Source organism: Haemorhous mexicanus, chromosome 15 (genome assembly GCF_027477595.1).
Source record: "Haemorhous mexicanus isolate bHaeMex1 chromosome 15, bHaeMex1.pri, whole genome shotgun sequence".
Lineage (NCBI taxonomy): Eukaryota > Metazoa > Chordata > Aves > Passeriformes > Fringillidae > Haemorhous > Haemorhous mexicanus.
In genome coordinates, this window is record NC_082355.1 from 17,402,472 (window position 1) to 17,409,833 (window position 7,362).

The 7,362-nt window shown below is 57.6% G+C and overlaps 1 long non-coding RNA gene across 1 annotated transcript; it reads right to left on the reverse strand.

Annotated features, from left to right (window-relative positions):
- Positions 1-6,072: 6,072 nt before the first annotated feature.
- LOC132334071 (uncharacterized) lies at positions 6,073-7,110 on the reverse strand. The gene is made up of 2 exons (XR_009488334.1): positions 6,934-7,110; positions 6,073-6,255 (listed from the first exon to the last, which is right to left on the reverse strand). It is a non-coding gene; the product is annotated as an uncharacterized LOC132334071 (long non-coding RNA).
- Between the last annotated feature and the right edge of the window lie 252 nt (positions 7,111-7,362).

Consider the following 7,362-nt stretch of genomic DNA (forward strand, 5'->3'; position numbering starts at 1 on the left):
GCAGGACTCAAGGGGAAGAGAAACTCACCCGAGGGGCAGCGGGTGAAGTGCAGAGCCGTGTCCTGCTGGGCACAGCCAGGGCTCCTGCAAACGCAGCTCCCCGAGATGGATGGACGTGTGCCAGGCATGGGATGAGTGCTGGGGACAGGGACCTAGCTCCCTGCACACCCTGGGCACTGGGAGTCCCAGGACAGGGCTTGGGATGTGCTTTACCAAGGGGTGCCAAATACAGCCCCCATCTCCCTGTAGCCACCCAAGGGAGCTCAACCTCCCCCTCTGCAGGTGGGGAAACTGAGGCACTTGAAGGCAGGCAGCAGGGCCTTTGGCTGTTTTCCCTGCTGTCCGTGGACATTTCCCTCCATGTCCCTGCTGGGAGCAGGGCTTGGATATGTCCCACCGATGCCAGCTGGTCGGGATGGAGGTCAGGCAGGAGCAGGAGGGGTGTGGGATCTGCCTTCTCCTGGCTCCCAGCTCCCAAGTGGAGAGAGATGGCTCAGCCTGGCAGGGATGGGCCCCACCCAAACCCTGCCCAAGCTCCTGCTGTGCAGAAAGCTGGACCTTGACGCTGTTTGTCACCTGGAAGAGGTGGCAGCAGCATGGCTGGTCCCCGTCCAAGGCCAACTGCACTTGTCCCCAGCACACAGCCCGGCAGAGCTGTGGGGGAGCAAGAAGGCAGCTCACGGAGCTGATTTACACCTGGTTCACACCGTGCTGTTGCCCAGACCCCCTGGCCCAGAGGAGTGGAGTCAGCAGGCGTGTGGCACTGCCCACCTGCAGGCACAGCCCACTCACAGCTCGGCTGGGCTGCCTCTAATCACCCTCTGTGCTGAAGGATTAACAGCAGCAATCTTGTTCCCAGCCACACTCCAGATGATACAGCATAATAAGACATATAACAGCCCCTTGGAAAAGAGAAAGTTATAGTTCCCACAGCAACTGTAACTCAGCCATATTACACATCTATATATATATTAAGGCATAAATTTAACAACATATATTTTAATGCAAAATACCAGCGATGCACAAGGGGACAAATAACAGTGGTTGAGGGATCCATAACATTTGGCTTTCCCTGCTTCCCACTGCTGGAATCTCACCAGCAGCAGCATGGTGAGGAAGATGGATCCATCCCACTTGTGGCCTTCTTCCACCTGCTCCTGGTTTTTTGGCAGGGACAGGCACCCCATCCATGCATCTCTGGGCCACCGACATGCACAGACATGTCACAGTGCATGGGGAGGGGGCACAGTGCATGGGGAGGGGGCACAGTGGATGGGGAGGGGGCACAGTGTGAGGCACTGTGAGGCACTGTGTCCCATGGGATGCCACGGGACACGCGTGGCTGCAGCAGGGATTTCTCCTGCTGCTCATCAGGCTGAATGCAGAATGAGATCCTTCCAACAGTGTTCTGGGGTTTTTATTTTTCCAGCTATCAGCTGGAATTGCACAACAGGGATATAGTTCTCGATTACATTTTATGAAATGGCTCAAAGCCGTGTCATTTCAGCTGATTTTGCCAGGCAGCTCCTGGCCAGCGGCAGCGAGGCGCGCGCGGTGCTGGCCCTGCCCTGCTCCCCACAGCTGGAAAACCTCGGGTGGCTTCTGCCAACCCAAAGAACCTTGGGTGCTCCCTGCCTGTCCTTGCAAACATGGCTGCCCTGCTCTGTTCCTCACAAATGGGGTGCATCCTGCCATGGCATAGCTGCTTTCCCTCCCAGACACCCAAAATCCATCCTGGAGGGAATATATTCCCCATCCTGGGGCAAGAGGGGGGTTTAATGCATGTCCTGAGGTGGCACAGCCGTGCCCAGGGCTGCTGCTGCTGGGGCAGGGGGAGCTGAGGAGGTGGGAGCAGCCTCATTGGGGACCTCCCCCCCATCCTGGGAGGATAAGGAATTTCAGGGATTTAAGCTGGGCTCCTGGCTTTGTGCCTCACCAGCCCTGCTTTGTGGCCAGGGTGCCCAGGTTTGACCTTTACTCTGCTGGGCTGTAGCAGGGCTGGCTCTGCTCTCCTGCCCAGGTACCCGGCTCTGCATCCAGCGCTGACTCTGCTGCCCCCAGGGGGTCTCTGGAGCAGAATAAAGGACATAAAATGCTCTGCTTGCAGCATTTCATGCTCGTGTCTTAACTCGACATGGCTTTATATCATCTTGATATTGCAATGAGAGAGCTGAGCTGCAGCTGCGGTTACGGCCGATGCTGCCTGGCAGCCTGTGCTATAAGCACCTACATTTGCACTTCAATTAGTGTGCTTGATTGCATCGTCCCCTCTCAGGCTGCCTTGTGGAGAGGGCTGGTCTGGGCTGTGCTGCTTTGCTGGCTGCTGTGGCCCCTCTCACGCCTCCTCCCAGGCAGGCAGAGCTGGGATCCTGGCAAGTCTGAATTGCAGTGCCTGGTAGAGAAATACATATATCTGTATGTATGTATGTGCGGTGCTTACAAAGCAATCCCAGCTAATCTCTCTATCCAGGCAGGGCTTTAGGATGTCCTTTCAGCAGGGATTTGTGGAGTTTGGTAGTTATTTTCTAAGAATGCATTACCCAGTGTTTCCGATGAATAATGTAGGTCCTTGTTCTGCAACTTACTTACAAATGTCGAACCTTAAACCACTGAAGTCGATGGATCTACTTGTGCACTTAAAGTTAGGCACAGGTTTAAGTGTGGCAGTAAATCAGGGCTGTGCTGCCTGTCCTGGTCCTGCTGGTGGGGGGTGCTGATGGAAATGGTGAATGGTGTTAGAATTATGGAATGCTTTGCGTTGAAAAGCACCTTGAAAATCATCTCATGCCACCCTCTGACCTGGGCAGGGACACCTTCCACTATGCCAGCTTGCTCCAAGCCCCATCCAGCCTGGCCTTGGACACTTTCAGGAATGGGGCAGCCACAGCTTCTCTGGGCAACCTGTGTCAGGGCCTCACCACCCTCACAGGGAGGAATTTCTTCCAAACATCTAATCTAACTTTCCCTTCTTTAAGTTTTAACCCATTCCCCCTTGTTCTGTCACTCCAGCTCCTGATGCAAAGTCCCTCTCTGCCTTCCCTGCAGTCCTGGAAGATTCTGTGAGGTCTCCATACAACCTCCTCTTCCCCAGGCTGAACAGCCCCAGCTTTCTCAGCCTGTCTTTGGAAGAGTTCTAATCCCCTGATCATCCTGGTGCCTCCTCTGGCCTGGCTCCAGCAGCTCCAGGTCCTTCCTGGGCCCCAGGGCTGGGGCAGCTCTGCAGGTGAGGTCTCACATGCAGAGTTTGCCCTCAGTCAGAAAAACAAAGGAGATGGTGATGCATAGAGGGAACCAACTGGGAAAACCTGATCAGGCACCCAGTGTTACAGGAGGTGCTCCCTGTACGGGTTTGGGATTGCTCTGACCCAGCTGCAGGACCTTGCCCTTTGCTTTGTTGCTTTGAAATTTGCATGGTCCCACCTCTGGCCTCCCTTCCCTCCATTCTGTGACTGCACCTGGCAGCTCCAACTCCACACTGAGCTCCCCACCACCACAGAAATTGCCCTGGGGAGTCTGTTCTGGGCACTGAGACCAGCCCCGGTGGGGACAGCGACAAATCAAGTGTGTGTGTGGCTCCTCCCGTGCCCTCAGCAGGTCCGAGGCACAGCCCCACGCGCTGGGCACACCCCGGAGCACTGCTGGGCACGGGGCCGTGCTCTGGAGGCCTGGGGGTTTCCTTTGAACCCTGCTGTGAGGGGAGGGAGGGAGGGAGGCAGTCCCCCAGTGCCAGAAGGGGATGGAGGCGGGTGCTGAGCGCCCTTCCAGAGCAGGGGATGACCTGAGGGTTTGCTGCTGCGGGAACAGGACAGGGAAGTTGAGCAGAAAGCTGGACTGGCACTGCCCCGGGCCAGGAGCTGCTCCAGGGACACGGGCACTGCTGCTCCTCTGCCACGGAGGAGATGGGAAGGGTTTTGGTGCCTGAGCTGGGCAGACTTGCTGTGCTGCAGAGCCCTTTGGAAAAGTGTGCAGAAAGGAAATCCCACCTCTGCTCCCTGCAAAGCCCCAAGGTGAGCGTGCTCTGCCAGGGGCTCCCTCCAGACCACTGCAGGCCCCAGTTTGGCAGGCGCTGGAGGAGGGGATCTCGGGGCTCTCCCCAGCGTGCCCGGAGCCATCCCAACCCCGGGAGCTGCTCCCTCAGCTGGATCAGTGGGAGGTGAAATAGATCTCCTTTGGATATTCCTGGCTCCTTGCCCTCGGTGCCGCGACTTGCGGCTCTCCCAAGTCAGCGGCAGCAGGACGTGAAACCCTTCAGTCTTGCCAAGTGCCTTTTTTAGGAATTATTATTCTTTTTGGCTCCCGCGTGTGCAGCGTGTGCGCGGCCGATGGGGCGGCGCCGGAGCGGGAGGGACCCATCCCGGGGCACAGCCCACGGGCACACGGCAAAGGCGGCCTTTCAACAGAGATCCAATTAGCAGTTCTAATTAGCCGCGATTTCCTTGTCACCCGCAGGTCCCAGCTCCGGCTCAGGCTGCATGGCAGAGCTAAAGCATCAACGGGGGCGTACGGGCAGGGGATCCCTCCCGGTGACAGCAGCCCGGGCTGGCACAGCCCTCCTCACCCTCCGCTTCCTGGGACAGGGACACGGGTGAGCGCGGGGAGGGACAGCGAGGGACAGCAGCGCTAATGAAACTCCTCCCAAACCGCTCTGGCTGGCAGGGAACTTCTCCGAGGGGAATCGAGAGTCATGGTAGAGTAGAAAAAATGAGGGCATGAGGTAGAGCGGCAATAGGGCGTAAAATCACGGCTGAGCAAAAGGAGAGGAAGCGCTTGCACGCTGTGAGCTCTGTTCTGCTTTTCCTTCCCTGAGCGGGGCTGGGAAGTGATGCTCCCAGCCCATCCCTCCTGGCACAGCTCTCCCACACAAGAGCCAGAGGCATGCCTTTGCCTCAGACCTGTTGGGAAGCTGGGATAGGGAGGATGGTGTTTGGGAGGCCCTGTGGACAAGGCAGAGTGGGAGGAAGCAAAAGTGAGTTTGAAGCACAGAACCCCACGGCTGTTCTGGGAATAGGGAGTCACAGACACGTCCGTGCCCCCTTGGAGAGGTGGGGAGGGCCTGGCAGCAGCACTGGGAGCTGCTGGCAAAACTCTTCCTCCCCTATGGCGTTCTCTGGAGAGACCTGTGCTTCCCATGATTGCTTGGCCAAATTCTTGTGCGTGAGCCAGCAGCTCTCCTCTTGTCTCTTGTAATTACTGTCCCAGCGTTCTCCTTGAGAGACACCATCTGCTACTCCTCCATCACCAGTCATCTCCCCATCTCCCGGGCGCAGCCCTTTCCCCGGAGAGCTCGGCTGATCGTGCTGATGGTGCAGCTCCCGAGTTCCCGCGCCGCTCGTTAAGCCCCATCACATCAAAGGCAGCTGTTCCATCACCTGATGCCTCAGCCACGGGCTCGGGGGCTCTGCTCAGCCCCGGCCTGCCCCAGGACACGCTGGCCAAGAAAGAAACAGCTAGGCTGGGGCTGCTGTGAGCAGTGGGAGCTGTGACCCCCTAAACCCCTGTCCCCTCTCTCCGTGCCTTGCACAGCTGCTGAGGCAGCCCCAGGAGCTGCTGGAAGTCAGGCACAGGGTGGGATATATTCCCGGGAAGGCAGCGAGAACTGGCAGCCCGTGGTGGGCACACGGGGACCAGCGCAGGGCAGCTGGGGTGACACTGAGGTGACACTGAGGTGGCAGTGGGCGTGTTTGGGGCTGTTACAGCTGAAACAAGCACTTTCTGGGTCACAAACAAGACGCATTTCAGAGAGCTCGGGCTCCCAGGAGCAGCAGGGCCGGGCTCCGAGGCGAGGCAGCGGCACGGTGGAAGCGCAGCGCTCGGCTGCACCGTGTGCCCGGTGCTATCAGTCTCCTGCTTTTAATCAACACTAAATGAGCCTCTGGGGGCCTATTCTCTCACGGCAGCACACCAGAAACTTTCACTGAAGTCAAGAGAAGTTACTCACACCCTTAGGCACAAGTCCGCGGTCCTGGGAAGTTGCTAGGGAGCTGTGATCTATGCCGAGTGTCGCAGGCTCGACCACAGCCAGCGCCTGCCTCTTGGTATAATCACAAGTAAATGTAGATTTGTATTAAAAAATACAGTAAAACCATCACATTTTATTAGGGGAGGCCGCACGATAATTTTTTATGTCGAAGCTTCCAGCAGCCAGAGACGAAAAGCATCTTCAGGAAAATCACTGCCATGGAGACAGGTTTGCATCCCGCCGTATCAGGCGGCTCGTTTGTATTTTTAAGTCATCTCATTAGAGCGTTAAATGATCTGTAAAAAGGAAAATCAGCATTTTTCTCAGTGGCTCTGGTGATGGCCAGGCTTCGAGCCCCCACAGAGCAGGGGGTGGTGGGCACGTGGCCCATTGAGCCCATTGAGGTTGTGCCCCCAGCCCCACGCCCAGCCTGTCCCCAGAGCTGGGTGAGAGCACTCATTTATTCATGCTGGCAGACATCCCCCTAAAAGCCCCAATAAAACCGACTCTCTCTCTGTTAACCAAAATTATTGTCTACAAAAATATGCGTGCACCTCCTCCAGAATTTACCCAAAACTGGAGCAGTGTGTTGACATCCCTGCGCCTCGGATGAGCCGGGGCCGGGCTCCTCCAGCCAGCTCGCCCTGGCTTTGCACTGGCACGGAAGAGCTGCCTGTGCTGGCTCCCTGCGGGCACTGTCCAGCCCTCGGGGCTGGGAAATCCTGCTCCTGGCTGCAGCTCCTGCGCTCCCCCGGCCCTGCTGGCTCCGCTTCCCTCGCCGCCAGCCTGTGGCTCCCCCCTGGCAGCGTCTGCTCGTCCATCTGCGAGGCTCCGGCACGGGCTCCGAGCCGCCCTTCTGCTCCAGCTCCTGCTCTTCCCCCCCAGATCCCGCAGCACGGCGCTGTGAGGCAAGGCAATGCTGCAAATAAATGACTTTTAGAGACGACCAAGCACCCACTATCAGAAATTCTTACATTGTTCCAAGGCGAGAAATAAAAGCTGCACCTGAAGTTGTGGAAGTGTTCCAGCGCAGCAGCTCGGGTTTCAAACTACTGCAGAGCTGGTAAGGGGGGTCCCAGCTTTTACAAGCATGAGGGAAGAAATAAAATGGTCGGGACAGCGAGAGATGAGTGATTTTGCAGACATTTGTCCCTTCCCTTGGCAGTGTTTCAAGGACATCTGGCACCACCTGGACGGGAGCGGCTCAGCAAGCGCAGCCGCTCTGGGGAGGAGCTGGGGGACCTCCCGTAGGAAAACGGGGCTGTGCCTGCAGCAGGGATCAGCCTTGGAGCAAGGAAACCCTTTGCAATGAGCCCCAAAAGCTCCCGTGCATCCCAGTCCAGAGCTGCTCCGTTCCCAGCAACCCAGACCCACTGGCAGGAACCAGCAGGGCTGGGCCAGGA